Source organism: Candoia aspera, chromosome 2 (assembly GCF_035149785.1).
Source record: "Candoia aspera isolate rCanAsp1 chromosome 2, rCanAsp1.hap2, whole genome shotgun sequence".
Classification (NCBI taxonomy): Eukaryota; Metazoa; Chordata; class Lepidosauria; order Squamata; family Boidae; genus Candoia; species Candoia aspera.
Window position 1 is genome coordinate 4904066 of NC_086154.1, and position 19205 is coordinate 4923270.

A 19205-nucleotide genomic window follows, 5' to 3' on the forward strand; every position below is an offset into this window, starting at 1 on the left:
GAGATCAACCAGAATCCCCTGATCTTACCCAACATCACTCTGGGCTACAATGTCCACGACAGCAATTTCAATGCAGAAGTGAATGCTGAAGCCTTGCTGGACCTGCTTTCTGCCGGGGAGGCAAATGTCCCACACTACAAATGTGGAAGACGGGAAAATCTGCTGGCTGTCCTTGAAGGGACCGATTCTGACCTCTCCCGACATACTGCAACCATGCTCAGCATCTACAAAATCCCCCAGGTAAGCAGGGAAAGTTGTCATTTGTGGTCAGTTTCTGCCCTGTTTGTTACATCAAAACAATGCCTAAAATTGCTGGACCAGTCTTGGCTAGCCTTTTGTGGAAAAGAGTGGGGAGGAATCAGGATAATGCTTTCTGTACCTTTCCTTCTAAGCATCTTTGTTCTGGTTGAGACTTGAATGGAAGATGAACAAGCCTTAGGATACACTGGGAAATTCAAAACAATCCCGCAGCAAAGCGCTGGAAACCCACTTCCATACAGAAGACAAGAAAGCTGTAGGGGTGTGTCCCAGGAGTCGCCAGATGCTGATCTCAGAGAGGCTTTTGCTTCCGAGATAGAGAAGGGCACTGCTACCAATCTGCCTTTCTGGCTACCACAGTATGTCAGGCAAAAGCTTATGGCATATTAATGATGACAAACCCCTGGGATTTCCATCACTCTCCTTAAAAAGTGATCAGGTCCACATTCTGAATTGTCTTCATTGGTGCTGCAATTACCTTACACTTTAGAATTACTTATGATTTGGAATGAATAAATATGAAATTGGATTTCACTGGTCCTTAACAATTACTTTGTATATTCTCCAGATCGCTTATGCTTTTGTTTCTGACGATCTCAATGATAAAACCCAGTTCCCTTTTTTCTATCGGATGCTCCCAAAGGAAGGAATCCAATATGCAGGGATTGTCAAACTGATTAAGTATTTCAGATGGACCTCAGTGGCTCTTGTTGCTCCAGAAAATGACAATGGAGAAACCTTCTTCAAAACCTTAACACCGTTACTCACCCAAAATGGCATCTGTGCTGTTTTCTCACAACGCATATCAGGATATACTATGAATTTATATAACCTGAAGCCTGATTTATACCTGAAATGGAAACAAGTCAACGTATTTGTTTACTATGCAGAGCCCAATTTGCATGCTCTCTATTTCTATGGAATGGCATTCATTGACCAAACATTGCACTTCGTGCTAAAACCTACCATTGGAAAAATCTGGATTGTAACAGCGATGGGGGATCTCACATATAATCTGCAGTTTCAAGATTTCCAACATGTTCACAGTATTTTCACCTTCTCCATCCAGACTAAGAAATGGATAAAAGATGACGCTAAGCTCTTTTTCCCTTCACTCTTTGAGTTTGGAAGCAAAGCTTTTCCGTGTTCACTTCAAAGACACCCCTTCTCTGTTAAAGGCTGGTTTAGATGCAAAGAGAATGAAGAAATGGAAAGCCTGCGACAGGAGGAGAGTGAAGCCGCCCTTTCTCTCGACAGCCATCACATTTATAACTCCATCTGGGCTGTGGCACGAGCCCTGAATGCTGCCTGCGTGTCCAGATCCAAGAGGAGGATCTTGAAGGAAGGTGGAAAGACCTTGGAAGTGGGAAGGCTACAACCTTGGCAGGTATTTCCTTTTCCATCCAAAAATCTCAGCTGAACACAACTATGACTTTTAGCATAACTTACACAGGATCTTAAGGGGGAATTAGCATTTGAAGAGCAGAGGCCATATTTCTTTCATGAGATACTCACAGGAATGATTTGTGAAACGGTTGACTCTTTCTTCCATACATTAACCATCATTTGTATGGTAGATGAAAGGACAACTGGAAGGTTCTAGCATTGGGATCCTGCTCCATCTGGAATCTCATGGCAGGGAAACTTCCTCTCTCGGTCCCATTTGTTCCACTCTTATCCTGCCCCCATTCCTGAAGACAATGTGGTCACAACTGCCATTTCTGGTGGGATCCCTCTGTCTCTGGAGACTTGCGCCTCCCCTGCTCCTCCTTGGCAGGAAGATACCAGCCTTCCCTCCACGTGGAGGGTCTTTTCCCCAGCGTTAATCTGGCTGCCTCTCTTGGAGCCTTCCATCCACCTCACCGGTCATGGCCAACCACGCAGCCCTATAAGTTGAATGGATACAGAAGCCGGTTTCTGACTCAGGCATTTCCTTGTGTCTGCAGTGACCCCTCCTTCCCACCCACCCCCCGCATTCTTGCTACAAAAATGGGTGGTGCTGGGACCCTAGCCAAAGTCCCTCAATTTTTAATGAACAAGCTGCAATATGTCCTTTCTACTGCCTTTTATTTAACTTTTAAGCTAATAGTATGTGGAGTGATTGACAATCACACTGGAATTGGAAGCACAAAGAATATTTGGGGTGGGGAGCAAAATGTTCCGCATGAAGTGGCCATAACAGGTTTCTGATGGAGGCGCTTCTCTGTCTGTGTTCACACTGCAGCCAGCTCAGCAAAAAACACAGTGGCTGCATGGGAAGAAAGGGTAAAGTTTGTGGTCAAAGCTGCTTATTAAAATGAGAATAAGGCACGCAGGCCCTCCCATCCATCTCCAACTGGGTGGAAAATATCCAGAAATTCAGCACAGAATGTCTATCAACTCATCTTTATCGCCACCTCCAAACTGAACCTGTTCCCAGAAACTCATTTCCTCTTCCCTCAAGGCAGATGTCTCGCGGTTCAGATTCAGGGACTTCACCTCCCCACTTTTCCCTGGAAAACTGGCTTTAGGCTTCCCACATTCTCTCTGAAGAGGCAGTTGATTGTGGACAATCCATGACTTCCTGCTCTGGAAATATCTGTCTGTGAACATATCAAGCACAATTTCAGTGCTCTTTCACATTAGAGAAATAAAGGTGTTGATGTGCTTGGAGATACTGGACCTGTTGTAAAATATCTTTTCCTGGCATGCACCACTCCAGTGATCCCTGGGTCCTTGCCAAAGAAATGTAGAAGAACCCCCCAACCCACAAGTTACAGGCCATCTACCTTCCAAATTGATAGACAGGAGTTACCAAACCAGTGTAAATTATTGTTGGAGGTCCCAGCAAGTCAGCATGCCTCATGAGCACGTGGATGAGTTCATTCTAGGATGCACATTCTCTATGTGTGTCTTGTGACCTTCACAGCAGGAGTGTACCATCAAATAACAATTTGGGGTGACCTGGCTGTGGGCTGAGCAGGTGCCTCTCCCTTCTCTTTTTCAAAGGTGGCTCCAAGCCATCCTTTCTGCTGATACTAGCACCTTCTAAGCTAAACAGTGACCTTTATTGTGCCCATATATTGACTCCCTTCATGCCAAGGAAAAGACAACAACTTGGATTCTGTTATATTATTTGGCCCCCCACAAAATGTTGGTAAAGGTATAGGTAGAGGAATACCTATAATATATATAGGTTCAGTCTAGATTTAGGGTTAGAATCACTATGCAGTTCAGACAAAAATATATAAAATTGATAATTATCCATCTAAGGGCATCAACATCCACATCTCATAACACATAGAGAAAAGTATGCATGAATAAAATTGGGCCCTTTCAGACATGACAAAACTTGGTAGCCATTTTGAAACAGAGCCAGCAAGGAATCAGGACTGAGTAGGTGAAAAGGCTGGGAGGTAACGAAGGGTCATAGCTGGTCGGTAGGTGGATGGAAGACCACTAGATAACTCTAGGTATGCAAGCAAAGCTGAGAAGTTGAAAAAACCCTTCAGAAGAAACATGGCAAACTATTTCCAACTGCTTGCCAGAAACGAGCTTCGTTTTAAGGTCTTCACATTTCTATTGAGTCAGAAAACCCAAACTTGGGAATAACCAAACTGATATCAAGAACATTGGTTCTTTTTTAATGGCTGAAGAGTTTTCTTGTTCATGTCGATGTTCTTACCGTTCCAGTTTCATCCTTTCCTGCAAGATCCCCAGTTCCACAACCGTTCCATGGATGGGGTGTATCTGGGCAAGAATGGAGAGCTGGCAGCTGACTTTGACATTGTGAAGTGGCTTTGGTTCCCCAACAAGTCTGTGGTCAGAGTGAAATTTGGGAGTTTTGCAAGACAGAGATCCCAGGAAGCCCAGTTTGTCATTGACCAGGATGATGGTATCTTGCCCCAAAGGTTTAAAAAGGTGGGGACAGTCATGGAGTTCAGTCCTGTTTTGCCTCTTCAGGTTAGGATTAGGGTTAACACATTTTCTCTGGAGCTTCCTTGAAGTTCATGAAGCTCTTCTACTGTAGGGTTCATGACAATTGCAGGGAAACTCTCCCAAACTGTGTATCTTACATGTTCCCCTGCTTCACTCAATCTGAGGACTCTGATTTGAATTCCTAGTTCAAACAATGCCATTTCTTTTTCCTTTTATAATACAGGTAGTCTTTGTTTAGCAATGACGATTGGGACTGGTAATTCCAATTCTAAGCTAAGTGGTAAATCCTATGATGATGACTGTGCTTTATGGCTCGAAACTGAGAAGACTATTCAGTTTCCCACCATGGCTTTTCTTTTACTCAAAACTAATCTTCTGCCCTTTTGCATGCGAAAAAACAAGCGATTTCTGTTGGTAATCTCTCCTTTGCCTGACCCATTCCTCCCCTGCCACTTGCAGAATGGAGAGATTGGAGGGGAAGGACTCAGAAAAGAGTAAGCAGGAACACAACTGGGAATACACCAGGCTGTTTGCATAGCACGTTCAGGGCTGCAGGAGCCTGTGCATTCCTTTTGATTTGTAGTCCCTACTGCTGGCCTGTTTACTCTCTTCTAATCCCTTTCTCTCCAATCTCTTTACTCTGCAAGGGGGGAAAAAACCCACTGCTCAGGCACAGTGCAATACATCCTGACTGTAATGGCCATCATGTGACTGAGGGGTGCTGCGAGTGTTGTGAATGGTTGTATATTGGTGGAAAAGTTATTCTTTCAGCACCATTGTAACTTTGAACAGCCACTGAATGAGGCAGTCTATAAACAGGGATGAGCTGTAGTTGCCATTTTTACACAATCGGTGTAGGGAGCTACCAGTCCCAGGATACCTGCAGATTAAAACTGATAATGAACAATAGAAAAACGTGCAAAAATCAAGGCAGAAGACTTCGGGTAAAACATAGATTATTTCTTTATTTCTCTCTTTATGTATTTGATTTTGGACTGCCATAATAATGGAACTTCTGATTTTATAAACATGAAACACAAATAATACAATCGCCAATTCCTGAAATGCTATGCTGGCTCTTATAAAGGACTCCCAGAACAGCTCCATTTTACCATTTCTCTCAAGGGGCAACAGAGTCATGCAAATTGAATCTCCCTTTGCCAAGGATTCCACAGTCTGGAAGTGAAAAGAAGGAACATCTCCTAGACTCCTAGAGGGACTCTCCTAGAGAGACTCCCAGATTAAAGAGTTCCTCCAGTTAAATGAACTTGGTTTTGGGTACAGGCTGAAACTCATATAGTCTTTCTTGCCTTTGATGTCAACCCTAATCTGTAATCCTTTATGTTCCCACTTCTCTGCTCAGAGTCTGCCTCCCTCCAGGTGTGTGGAAACTTGTCAGTTTGGATACTTCAAGGTGGGCCAGGAAGGGAAGCCCATCTGCTGCTACAACTGCGTTCCCTGTCCAGAAGAGACCTTCTCCTCCAAGGAAGGTTGGTGACTCCAGAGTGAAGCAGCCCTTTCACAAGAAGGCTACCACGTCTCTAGATACCATGTATGAAGTTTCTAGCTCTCGAAGTGAATATTTGTAGCTCAGGCTTGAACTGTGGAGTCCTTGGTGCTCTCTGAGCCTTGTTGTTTTGAACACCAGATGAACCATCACACAGCACAATACACCCTAATCAAGGAACTATTCACTCAGGCAATCAACCCAGCACGTCTTCTCCTAGTGAATGTGGGAGACAACAGGCTTCGTGAACTATATGATGCAGACTTAGTCTACACAGCTCACCTAAAAGTACAGATGTATGGAAGTGCAAAAGCATGCTAGGGTGGACGAAGGTAATGATGTGCCAAATCTGGGGAAAGATCAAAGTGTGATTGACGGATGAAAGTAACGAGAATCAGGACGTGAACTTCCCTGATCAAGAACTGCCAAGGATAGCTGGACCCGTCCTCGAACCGCCTTCTAGGTTCTAACAATGTTCCATAACAGCCTCTCCCCTGAGACTCAGAGGGCCCCGACTTTCCTCACTTTGGGAACGACTGTTAAAACCTGGCTTATTCCCCAGATTTTTAGGGGAGGTTTAGGGCCAGGTTTTAGGGGAGCCTCATATACATGGGTCTGTTTTTGTGGAATTGCTCTATAGTACCTCTTTCTTTTGTGAACTGAATTATTTGCTTACAGGGTTTTCCTATTTTTTGGTATAACGTGTTCACTGCCCAGAGTTATCTATCTCGGATGGGCGGATAGATACATTTTCTCAATATATAAGCGAACAAGCACACAGACTTAGGAAAAGGGCTTCTTCGCATACAAAATCCGTCTCCTCTTGAGTGAGAGCCGCCTCTAACACAAGTGTCCAGCAAAGAGGTTTCTGGAGCACCTTTCAGCTCTTGGTGTGCAATTATTGTGGGGGTAGCAAACTTCAGGTCCAAGATTGCACTTCAGTACCTGGCTAGTGCATGGCAGGCACTTTCTCTCACCTTCGCGCATTAAACGGTCAATATATTAAGAGGCTGCTGTTTCAACAGGCCCTGTCTCCTGTCTGACGGGAATGGGAGCAAGCGTGCCTCACAGCCACCCGGTCTTCCTCCCCTGTCCTGGACTTTTCTCTAAGCTCTCAGCACACCAGGAAGCATTGATGGGCCAGTCCCTCCGGCTGAGGGAACGAGTTGTCACAAGGGCTTCCCTAGTCCTTGGGGGCCACCTGCAAGCAGGTCTGGAACCAATTCAGCAAGCTCAGAAGAATCCAAAACTGTCCACACTATATTCCTTACGGAATACTAACACCAGGATTCAAGCGACTGCAGAATTCCTACAGCCACCCGATTTCTGGAATCCACCTTCAAACCCTTTCATACCTTTCTCTTGCCCCCCATATAGAAGGGCCTGCTCCTCTCCCTCTTTCAGGCAGGAGGCCCGGGTCCATCTGCCCCTTGTTCTTGAGAGGGCTAGGCCTGATCTTAGGTTGTTCTCCTGTCATTATCTCAACAGTGACTCTGGAAATATTGAGGAACTTGATGAGTCCTCCTCATGGATTTAAACATTCAAAGAGAAACTGTGGTTAAAAGGTGGCTAATTTGTCCCTCATAAAACCTCTGAGATGAGGAAGCCACATCTGCTACATTAGGAAAACATGTCTTATCTCACTCCATCCCCCCCCCCACCTTCTGCCTCCAAGCAAACTCAGAATATCACAGAGCAGATTTTCTTCACTTTGTAATTTTCAAAGGGGGATGATCCTGTTTGTCTTCCGAAGAAACCTCCAGGGATTTTCCCTCAAGACTGCCTTGGAAACAAAGAGCAGAGCAGAGAGGAACACAGGATGACATCTTGCCCTGAGCCTGAAAGGACAGCAGCATAAATGTCTCCTGGGCCACTGAGAATTGAGTTGAAGACGAGGGCATCTGAGGAAGATTATTTCTGCAAGATCCTTTCAGACCCAAAGCTTCTCCTGTCTTTCCTTTGAATCACAAAAGCCATCAAACCCTTTTATTTGGATAGCTTCTAGTCCTTCTCCAAACTGTTTGTGAGGAGCAAGTGGGTATGCCAGATGTGCAAGGAATGATACTCCTCTTTTTTCTGCTTCTCCTTCCCCAGATACCCTGTGAGATGCTGAGGGCAAAATGCTCCTTGACTTACCAACGACGTCCATCAGAGTGGAGCAATCATTTCAGACCAGGCGATTATGTCTTTGGGGGAGTCATCTCTGCACGGAAAGGTCTCAATCCACTCTACACTTTCAACAAGATTCCCTCCAGCCAACCTTTCCTCTGGTGAGTCATAGTTTGGGGATGGAAATCCTGATAGTTCATTTGCCTCCAGTTTTCCTTATCCTGAATTTATTTCACTCTCTTCCGCTCTCTCATCCTGTCCCTCCTAAATTGCTGTTGGAGGCGAGCAAGGGTTTTGAGATGCTTCAACACTGAGGCACCACCAACTGCCTGACCTGCTCTTTCAGATGGAGAAACTCCTTTGGACTTAAAGAGGAAACTGACTTTGCGTGACTTTCAGATGCAAAGGAAGAACCTTGTATGGTGCACTTCAGCATGGTAAAATCAAAAGAAAGATTCCCAGATCTCAGAAATCAGCACTAAGAAAAGAAGTGATGCTGATTAATTAAGATTGTGAATAAATATGTAGGTCTTCAACTGCTGGATAGGAGTACTTGGATGGGGAAAATTAGTTTATTGATGAGATAGTCATTTGTGTAGTATTTTATATTGTTTCATGGCACAGTTTGACTTGTGAAACAATCTGAACAATTACACTAATTTCTATCTCATCAATAAAAGGACTATCCTGATAGAACAAATCATCCAAGGTTTCTGCAGAAGGAATTGTTTGTCCTGCCCAGTAACAAGTGTAAAGGATTTTTGCAACTGTTCTCATATACAAAGCAGATTCTGTGCACTTTGTAGAAATATAAAGTTTGCTGCTATTTTATAAAAATGGCAGGTTGGAAAAAAAATTCAATTTTAGATTTTTGTGGGGGGGGATCATTCTATGGTAAATCAATTCTGCATCCATCTAATGACACAGTCTTTGACTTACTCAGTTAATGCATTGTTGACCTCTTAGTTTAGACTCTTTTTTAAAAGTTTTATTAATAAATACAGGTCTCTGAATTTTATGGTTTGTGCTTTCTGGCCCAAAGGCTGTAATAAAGGCTTGATTTTAGTTGATGTTGAGCATAATTTTTTTATACTAATTTACCACCAAATCCATTAGAATACATTAGCATTGTCTCTTCAATGTTTGGTAAACTTTCTAAGGTCTTCCTTTTTTCAGATCTGTGAAAGACCATTGCCAATCTGCCAATCATCAGGGTCACAGCAGCCAGTTCCACTCCTGCCGATCTTCCTCCATTAACATCTCATTTAAAATCCTTCTTTCTGTTTATATCAAAGTAGCAAAAAAGGAATGTGATATTGAGATTTGGAAAATGATGTCACATATCCTCCATTTCCAGGCACAACAAAGTGATAATCTGGTACCTCTTGTCCTTCCTGATTGCTGTTCGTGAGATCAACCAGAATCCCCTGATCTTGCCCAACATCACTCTGGGCTACATGTCCCACACTACAAATGTGGAAGACGGGAAAATCTGCTGGCTATCCTTGAAGGGACCGATTCTGACCTCTCCCGACATACTGCAACCATGCTCAGCATCTACAAAATCCCCCAGGTAAGCAGGGAAAGTTGTCATTTGTGGTCAGTTTCTGCCCTGTTTCTTATAGCAAAACAATGCCTAAAATTGCTGGACCAGTCTTGGCTAGCCTTTTGTGGAAAAGAGTGGGGAGGAATCAGGGTAATGCTTTCTGTACCTTTCCTTCTAAGCATCTTTGTTCTGGTTGAGACTTGAATGGAAGATGAACAAGCCTTAGGATGCACTCTGAAATTCAAAAAAATCCCGCAGCAAAGCACTGGAAACCCACTTCCATACAGAAGACAAGAAAGCTGTAGGGGTGTGTCCCAGGAGTCGCCAGATGCTGATCTCAGAGAGGCTTTTGCTTCCGAGATAGAGAAGGGCACTGCTACCAATCTGCCTTTCTGGCTACCACAGTATGTCAGGCAAAAGCTTATGGCATATTCATGATGACAAACCCCTGGGATTTCCATCACTCTCCTTAAAAAGTGTTCAGGTCCACATTCTGAATTGTCTTCATTGGTGCTGCAATTACCTTACACTTTAGAATTACTTATGATTTGGAATAAATAATTATGAAATTGGATTTCACTGGTCCTTAACAATTACTTTGTATATTCTCCAGATCGCTTATGCTTTTGTTTCTGACGATCTCAATGATAAAACCCAGTTCCCTTTCTTCTACCGGATGCTCCCAAAGGAAGGAATCCAATACTCAGGGATTGTTAACATGATCCAGTATTTCAGATGGACCTCAGTGGCTCTTGTTGCTCCAGAAAATGACAATGGAGAAACCTTCTTCAAAACCTTAACACCGTTACTCACCCAAAATGGCATCTGTGCTGTTTTCTCAGAAAGCATTCCAGGGTACAATATGAATTTATATAACCTGAAGCCTATTTAGGCTAATGTTTCAGAACTAGAATCTAAAACCATTTTTCAGACCCTTCTACATATTGACCTGTGTTTCTGTAGCAGTCACAGGATCAGGGCCTGGTGTTTTTTATGATACAGAGCATTGGGGCTGACACCCGAGGTTTATGTCACATTATGCCGAAACATACGGGATCCAAAAGTTTGGATCCGACATTCTAAATCTGTTTAGTCCCTTTCCCCTTATTTCTCTGAGATTAAGCCCTTTGCTGGTCTTTTGTTTGTTTGTTTGTTGTTTTTTCGGCAAAGTTTGGCAAATTATGGTGACTCTATTATTCCTGTATTGCCTTCGGTCATGGCCAGCTCTGACTCTCATGGAGAAAAATTTCTATGAGGGAACTCCTGAATTTCTCTCCTGTTTGTGACAGAAAAGTTTTCTCTCCCTGTCCTGCTTCAGGCTTCAATCACACAGGCACACACCCTTTCAAAGATCTGCTTTGAGAACAGATGTATGAGGCTTCCGGTGGGGAGAATGGTGGCTTGAGCAAATCTTTCTACAAGCTCTGCAGGTTGAACAGCACAGCCGGTTTTTGGGGTCAGGCAGCCTTCCTTGGAGCCCTGAGGAACTCTCCGGATTAAGGAGAATCCTGGGAATCACCCCGTATGTCCTCTGGATGGCTGGTCACAGCCAGAACAAGGCAACATGGAGCTTAGCAGTCGACCAGTGAGTGCTCAGCTGGGAGGCAGGGTTGTCATCTTTTCCCAAGCTGCACTGAAGGCAAATAAACGGCTCTAAAACCAACTACCCCATTTCTAAATCACTTATTTTTTTCTCTTTATTGTTACCTAAGAGAGTCTTTTTATGGCAAAGAGAAACTGAACCTCTTAGTGATTTTCACTATTTTGGGGACGTTTTATTTTGGAAATTTGGCTTTTACATACATACATACATACATACATACATAGTGTAATGTTGAAAATGTAGATTACTGTTTTTCTATCCTTTTTTAATGAGTTAAGTTTTGAGGATTAGAGAAGACTTCCCTTGCTTGGATGAATCTGTGGAGGTGAAATTCACCCTTTCTGTTTCGATTTTACTGTGGGAACTGTCTTTGCTTTCACTTTCCACTGTGCTGACTGGATGTTTTATTTACAATAACTTGAAGGCTAATTTCAATGAAATACAATCACCTTAATGGACTTTACTTTCCTGATTCACCAGAGGGTGCCATAATGTACTATGGCGAGCCATGGAGGAAATTAAATTGATTTTAATCAGTTTTACCTTGAAGTCAATGAGGGCATGGTGGCTCAGTGGTTAAGAGGCCAGGCTTGTCAACCCAAAGGTTGCAATTCGGCAGTTTGAGACCTGAGCGTCGTGCAATGGAGTGAGCTCCCACACTCGCCCCAGCTCTTGCCAACCTGAAATTCAAAATCATGCCAATGCAGGTAGATAAATAGGTACCGCTTTGGCAGGAAGGTAACAGCGTTCTGTGACTGTCATGGCTGGCCACATGACCGCAGAAGTGTCTTCCGACAACACTGGCTCTTCGGCCATGCAACAGAGATGAGCACCGCCCCCTAGTGTTCGACACGGCTAAACGGGAACCTTTTCCTTACCTTACTGCCTTGAAGCCACTCAAGTATTGGATCATCTCTCAGAACTTGTGAACATTAAACTGCGCCAACAATTGGAGAAATCTGATCAGGCTGAGAAATACCCAAAGTATGAAGTCAATTTTCCAAAGAAGAAGATGGCGATTTGGGACTTGGAGCTAAAAAGAGAATTGGGAAAAACTGAATTGAGAAATTGAGCACCGCCTCCCAGCGAGTGTAGCAGAAACCACAAATTGCGCATCATTCATTGGTACATCTCTGTTCAAAGTCAAAGATGGAGTCTCCCTGGAATTGTAAGGTCTACAACCCCCAAACTACACCACCTTGCAGAGATTCACTCAGTCTTTTCCTCCCCATTCAGACTGCCAGCTTCTAGGTTAGCAGTTCCACCACACCACCTGTTTGGCCTGGGGATGTGAAAATAACTGGGTAGCATCAGCATATGGAGGATACCAGAATCTAGGCCAACACATGAACTCCCCCAGCAGTTCCACATAGACCTTAAAAAAGGAGCGGTAAGTGGAGAGATCTCTGGAGCATGGACAGAATAGATATCTCTGGAGAGATCTCTCTTCCACCATCACCAACTCAGGGAGGAGAAGAACCCTGAAAAACAGTGCATTCCCTCAGAGATGTTGCAGAAGAAGGCCAGGGTCAGTGGTCCTGGAAGCTCCTGAGAGATCAAGGAGGGTTGCACTCCCCCAATCCTCCTCTCCCCATAAGTCATCCATAAGTGCAACCAATGCCATTTCCATGCTGTATCCAGGCCAGAAACCGATTGCCAAGGAGGCAAGTCATCTGCTTCCCCTAAGGCTCTCTGCAGGTGCAGAGCATCATGCCCTGGAGCTGTGCGATATTGTTGTGGAGTATAAAAACAGAATCTTGAAAGCCTGTCAGAGTTTCCCGCTCACCTACATGGCCTATCTACATGGCAGAATGTGCCAATACCCACAAGTTCTACTGGTATCTTTCTCAAATTCCCAGCCAATATAATGATTTACAGTAAAAAAAAAGATGAGGCAAAACCAGGAAGGTCCAGAAGAGTACAAACTACAGGTTTCTGGGCATGAAACAAGGAGCTAAAGGAGGTCTCAGGTAACCCAGCCAACAAGCTGCTATCATAATCCAGTGGGACACTACCAGAATATGAACCAAGAGTTGGTTTCCTTGAGATCCAGGAACGGACAGATTCTCTGAACATTCAGTCAATGTCACAGCTATTTCCCATGGACATTTAGACATCAAAGAAACTACTTCCCTCTGCAACAGAGAAGTACTAGAGATACCAGAAAGATCTCTTCCTGGAGGCCAATGGATTCAAGAGGGCTCTGGCTTTGTGTCTGGGAGGTGAGCACTCAGATTCCTGAGGAAGAATCGCACTGCTGCGTTTTGCTCCAGCTGAAGCTTCCAGATACTCTTCAAGGGTAGCCCCGTGTAGAACGCATTATAGTAATCAGATTTGGGAGGGGTCCAGGGCATCAGTGACTGTGAGCAAAGCCCCCGATCCAGGAGCGGGTGCAACCCTTGCACAACACGAAACCATGTTCAGTCAAATTCATCCACCATTGAGCACCAGCGATGCTCTAGACCAGGTTTTCTCAACCAGGGTTCCATGAGAGGTCACTAGGGGTTCTGTGGGAGATCATGAGTTATTTTAAAAAATTATTTCAAATTCGAGCAACTTCACATTAAAGAGGTACATTTCATTCTTTATTTTAGTTTAAGAACACTATTAATGCATATAGACAGGCCTACTCATGAACAAATACAATATTTTTTTTACTTCCGGTCTATATTTGAGCCTGAATGTGCAGGAGTTCCCTGAGGCCTGAAAAATATTTCAAGGGTTCCTTCAGGGTTGAGAAAGGCTGCTCTAGACATCTCTTTTCACTTTTCATCTCCCTCAGCAATTCTGTGAACCACCAGGAGTGGTGGGATCCACAAAAGGGGAGAGGTCCCATGAGCATGATCCAATCCAAAGCCTCGGCTGCCCCCCAATTCCAAGCAGCAACCAAGGCTTCAGATGGACCGTGCGGCAGACCAGCAGGAACAACTCCCAGCTCCCTCTGAAACCCATCCAGGTCCATCAGTCACCAGGGGTCGACCGATCTAATGGGTCCAGTTGTCCTGCAGTGGACAGTGGTGCTAGAGATCCCCAGGGTAATCAGGGCATGATCTGACCATGACAAGGGAGACATTGAGAGCTCCCCCAATTTCAGATCACGTAGCCCCTGCTCTGACAGGAACACCAGATCAAGTGTGTAACCGCTGGCCCGTGTCAGGCTCTGGATGATCTGGGATGGGCCCATAGCTGACATGGAGGTCATGAACTCCTGAGCCACCTCAGACCCCACTCTAGGAGAAGGCAGACTGAAGTCCCCCAAGACCGTAAGTCTGTGGAACTCTACTGCCAACCCAGAAACCCAGCAGGGAGGCTGCTACAACAGCAAGAATCCCAACTGATCCCTAGAGCCCAACTTAATGAACAGGGTGTCACATCCAGGGACCCATGGACCAGTGCCCCTGAAAGCCATAAGGGATTCCCGGATGATGATCGCCATACCCCCACCCCTGCCCCAGGATCTCGGCTGATGCCATTCCCAAAACTCAGTTGGGCATAACTCTGAAAGGACCGCTTCCCTTCCAGGCCCAGCCAAGTCTTAATAATATATGCCGGGTGACCCTCTCATCAACAGTTAGATGGCTGATGATGGATACCTTATTACAGACCAACCTTGCATTTCTAAGCAGTAGCCAGAAACTGGGGCCTCTGAAGATCTGCTGATTGGTACAGGGGCTGAGACCAGGAAGCTGAAATGTGAACCTGATATAGGACAACAGCCCTCTCTTCCAGTTCTCGTAAGTGGTTCCCTAGTCCCTGGGTGCAACCGGCAAGCAGGTCTGGCACTGATTCAGCCAGCTCAGAAGAATCCAAGAACTTCCAAATTATACTCTTTCTGGAAAACTAACACTAGAATCGCAGCAACTGCAGAATTTGCAGAGCCACCCCCTTTCTAGAATCCACCTCCAAACCTTCTGGCACCTCTTTCTCTTGCCGTCCTCATTGAAGGGCCTTCTTCTCCCCCTCTGTCAGGCAGGAGGCCCTGGTCCATCCTCCCCTGTTTTGGCTAGGCCTGATCCCAGGCTGTTCTCCCCTGACTGTGTGAAAAGAAACTCTCAAAGTATTGGAGATCCTTATGTCCCTGACAGGGGATTCAATCATTCAAATAGATACTATAGTTAAAAGGTACTAATTTTTCCCTTCATAAAATAACTGGACAGAGGGAACCACATCTGGTCTATTTGAAGAAGATGTTTTCTCTGGCTCCATCTCCTCCAAAGATCAATTTTGAATTTCCTTCTCTTTGTAATTTTCAAAGGGGGATGGTCTTGTTTGTCTTCGGAAGAAACCTCCAGGGATTTTCCCTCAAGACTGCCTTGGAAACAAAGAGCAGAGCAGAGAGGAACACAGGATGACATCTTGCCCTGAGCCTGAAATAACAACAGCATAAATGTCTCCTGGACCAGTGAGGATTGGAGTTGAAGACCAGGGCGCATGAGGAAGATTATTTCTGCAAGATCCTTTCAGACACAAAGCTTTTCCTGGCTTTCCTTTGAATCACAAAAGACATCAAACTCTCTTATTTGGGTTGCTTCTAATCCTTCTCCTAACTGTCTGTCAGGAGCAAGTGGCTGTGCCACTTATGCAAAGGATGATTCTCCTCCTTTTTCTCATTCTCTTTCTCCAGATATCCTGTGAGATGCTGAAGGCAAAATGCTCCTTGACTTCCCAACGAGATCCATCAGGGTGGAGCAATCATTTCAGGCCGGGCGATTATGTCTTTGGGGGAGTCATCTCTGCACGGAAAGGTCTCAATCCACTCTACACTTTCAACAAGATTCCCTCCAGCCAAACTTTCCACTGGTGAGTCATAATTTGGGGATGGAGTTCCGGATAGTTCATTTGCTGCTAGTTTTCTTCATCCTGAATTTATTTCACTCTCTTCCCTTCTCTCATCTCGTCCCTCCTAAATTTCTGCTGGAGGGGAGGAAGGGTTTCGAGATGCTTCAACACCGAGGCACCACCAAATGCCTGATCTGCTCTTTCAGATGGAGAACCTCCTTTGGACCTAAAGAGGAAACTGACATTGCTCGACTTTCAGATGCAAAGCAAGAACCATCTATGCTGTTGAAAACATCTGATAAATGGCTCTCTGGCCAAAGTCACTCTTCCTTGCCTTTTCAGCTCCTAAGGCTGTATCATTCATTTGCTCTGATGGTTACTTATGTAGCTCCATAAGGAGTGTATCTATTTTGAAGGTTGACATCCTCAGAAGTTTCCTAACTTGGTAAAGAAGAAAGGTCTTTCCTTTGATTTCTTCACATAAAGCAGAGACACCGGATTTTCAGGAGAAATGAAATGGAGGCGAATTGGCAAGTGGTTCCAGTGAGGGGGGAAGTTAAGCTTGAGGCTTTCACTTTCTCAGGAAAATTGGGGAGCTTGGATTGTTTCTGTCATGATATTAAAAACTTGGTCTGGCAAGACAGAGAATGCAAAGAGCCATTCCTGGTAAGTGGCACCATGGACCAAACCTAGGAAATATTATTAGTCACCAGAGCCCCTTGGCCAAATTTTCCCCCTTCTCCATGCAGCTGGAGAGCCTTCAAGGCTAGGCAGAGCAGACAAGGACCAGATGCAGCTGCACTTCTCACATAATGATTGATTTTCGGTGTAGATCAGCAAAAACAGGAAGGAGAGTGGAAAATAGGGATCCTGGTGATCATGGCAAGGAGGTAATGTCACTGAGACCAACTTGCTTTCAGTTCTTGCCGCTCATGCTGAGTGCTTGCTTGAAATTTTGCACAATGGAAGTAAGATACACTGAACAGCCCAGATCAAAAATGAATTTCTGAGGTGACGGTTTTTGTCCTTCAAAAATGGCATAGAGCTGGTCACTTATTATTCAGGATGGTAAAATCAAAACAAAACAGATCCAGATCTCACAAATGAGCAAGGAAAGGAAAAACAGGATTGGTTCACTTAAAATGTGAATAAACCTAAAGGTTTTGAGCTGTTGGAAAAGGTTACTATGGAGGAGATAGTAACGTTGCAGGGATTTGGTTGGGATAATGTTAAAATATACATACCGTATATTTATTGTCCATTATATTATATAACACATAAAACATTTGAGACTGTTGCATCGTTTGGGGTCCTTCTGGACTGACAGCTACTGCTCCAAGAGCTGATGTGGCCAGGAGGCCTCTGCACAGCTTCATCTGGTGGGCCAGGTATGCCCCTTCCTCAATCAGGGGGACCTGCAGACCGTTATTCATGCCCTGGTCACCCCACAACTGGCTCATTGCCATGCGCGCTACATGGGGCTGCCCTTGAGCACCACCTGGAAGCTACAGCTGGCTCAAAATGCAGCACTGCAAGAATTCATGGGTGCTTTTCAGCATGCCCAAGTGTCACTGCTGCTGCGGGAGTTGCATTGGTCGCCCATTGGCTTCTGGGCATAATTCAAGGTGCTGGTTATTACCGACCCAGCCCTGCGTAGCACAGGGACCGCTGTTCTCCAACTGTCTCTGCCCACCTGGTAGATTCCTGCAGAGCAGGTGCACTGCAGGGCCCCTCTACTAAACGCATTCATTGTGCAGGATGGGGGAAGCGTGCCTTCTCTGGCGCAGCCCTACCCTCAGGAACAGCATTCCCCAAGCGATGCAGACAGCACCCTCTCTCCTGGGGTTCTGGACAAGCGTTAAGACCTGGCTTTGACCCCCTGCCTGGGCTTGATGGTGTCAGTCAAGCAAACTCGGTGCATGTGACTGCTGGTTCCTGTCAGGACCAGTCAGACCGAGAAGCCAAAACCCTTGCCAAGAGCGTTTGTGCTGCAGGGAGGGAGGGGCGGATTCCAGCAGGAGCAGAACGCAGGGAACCGAGGCCGTAAAGCAGCGGCTGCAGCCAGATGTGGGAGCGGGAAGAGGGACTCACCGGGGGAGGAAGGTTCTAATTAGCAACTGTGCGCCAATTTCAGCAGTTGCGGTTTTCCCTTGGACTGGACTTCAATCCCCTAATTAAAGCACTTTCCTTTTCTAAAGTGAGAACGAGTGAAGTGACTTTGTCTGGGATTTGAGAATAGCAGACCTTGCAAACGTATCTCCTGGGTGGTTTTAGGTTTTTAATTGTTTTTTCTCCTTTTTGGTTTTGTACACTGCCCAGGTTGGACCTTTATGAAAAATTTGAATCCATCAATCAAACCATCAATCTTTATTTATTTATTAGTCCCTCCCAAAGAGTCCCCCCTTTGGGGGGAGATAGGTGTTGGCAAAATGTGATAAATAAATACATGTTAGCTTAGAGGTTGAAGGCAGTATTTTCCTACTCAGTAACTGCCCAAATTCATTAAGATATGAGCATCAGTCTTTTCCTTTTCTCAGTCTTCCCTTTTTTCTAGACATTTTCCTAGGGTCTGCAGCCTATCCTCTTATCATGAGTATCATCCCACCTAATTCCACTCATATCCCATCATATTTCTCTTCCTGAATTTAGATTGCTACTTCTGCCTACTGGTGTCAAAGAAGCAAGAAGCTACTTTAGTATTCTGTTTGAATTTGGGGTAATGATGTATCATCTATTTTCCAGGAGTCGAAAAAGGGATCTGTGGTATCTTTTGTCCTTCTTGATTGCCATCCGTGAGATCAACCCGAATCCCCTGATCTTACCCAACATCACTCTGGGCTACAATGTCCATGACAGCAATTTCAATGCAGAAATGAATGCTGAAGCCTTGCTGGACCTGCTTTCTCTTGGGGAGGCAAATGTCCCAAACTACAAATGTGGAAGACAGGAAAATCTGCTGGCTGTCCTTGAGGGGACCGATTCTGACCTCTCCCGACATACTGCAACCATGCTCAGCATCTACAAAATCCCCCAGGTAAGCGAGAATAGTTTTCAGTTGTGGTCAGTTCCTGCCCTGTTTGATTTATCAAAACAATGCCTAAAATTGCTGGACCAGTCTTGGCTAGATGTTTGTGGAAAAGAGTGGGGAAAACAGGGTAATGATTTCCATGCCTTTCCTTCTAAGCATCTTGGTCCTGGTTGAGATTTGAACAGGAGATGATCATGCTGTAGGATGCACTGGGAAGTTCAAAAAAATCCCACAGCAGAGCACTGGAAACATACAGCTGATTTGAAAGCCACAGTGGTGTGTCCATGAAGTTGCCAGGTGCTGATCTCAGAGATGCTTTTGCTACTTAGAGAAAGAAGGGCACTGCTACCAGTCTGCATTTCTGGCTACCATGGATTATCTGTTGGCATTTTTTTTCTGCTCTTAGCTACCATGGTAATTAAGTACTTCCTTAATCATTCTGGCCAGGTAAGAGGTC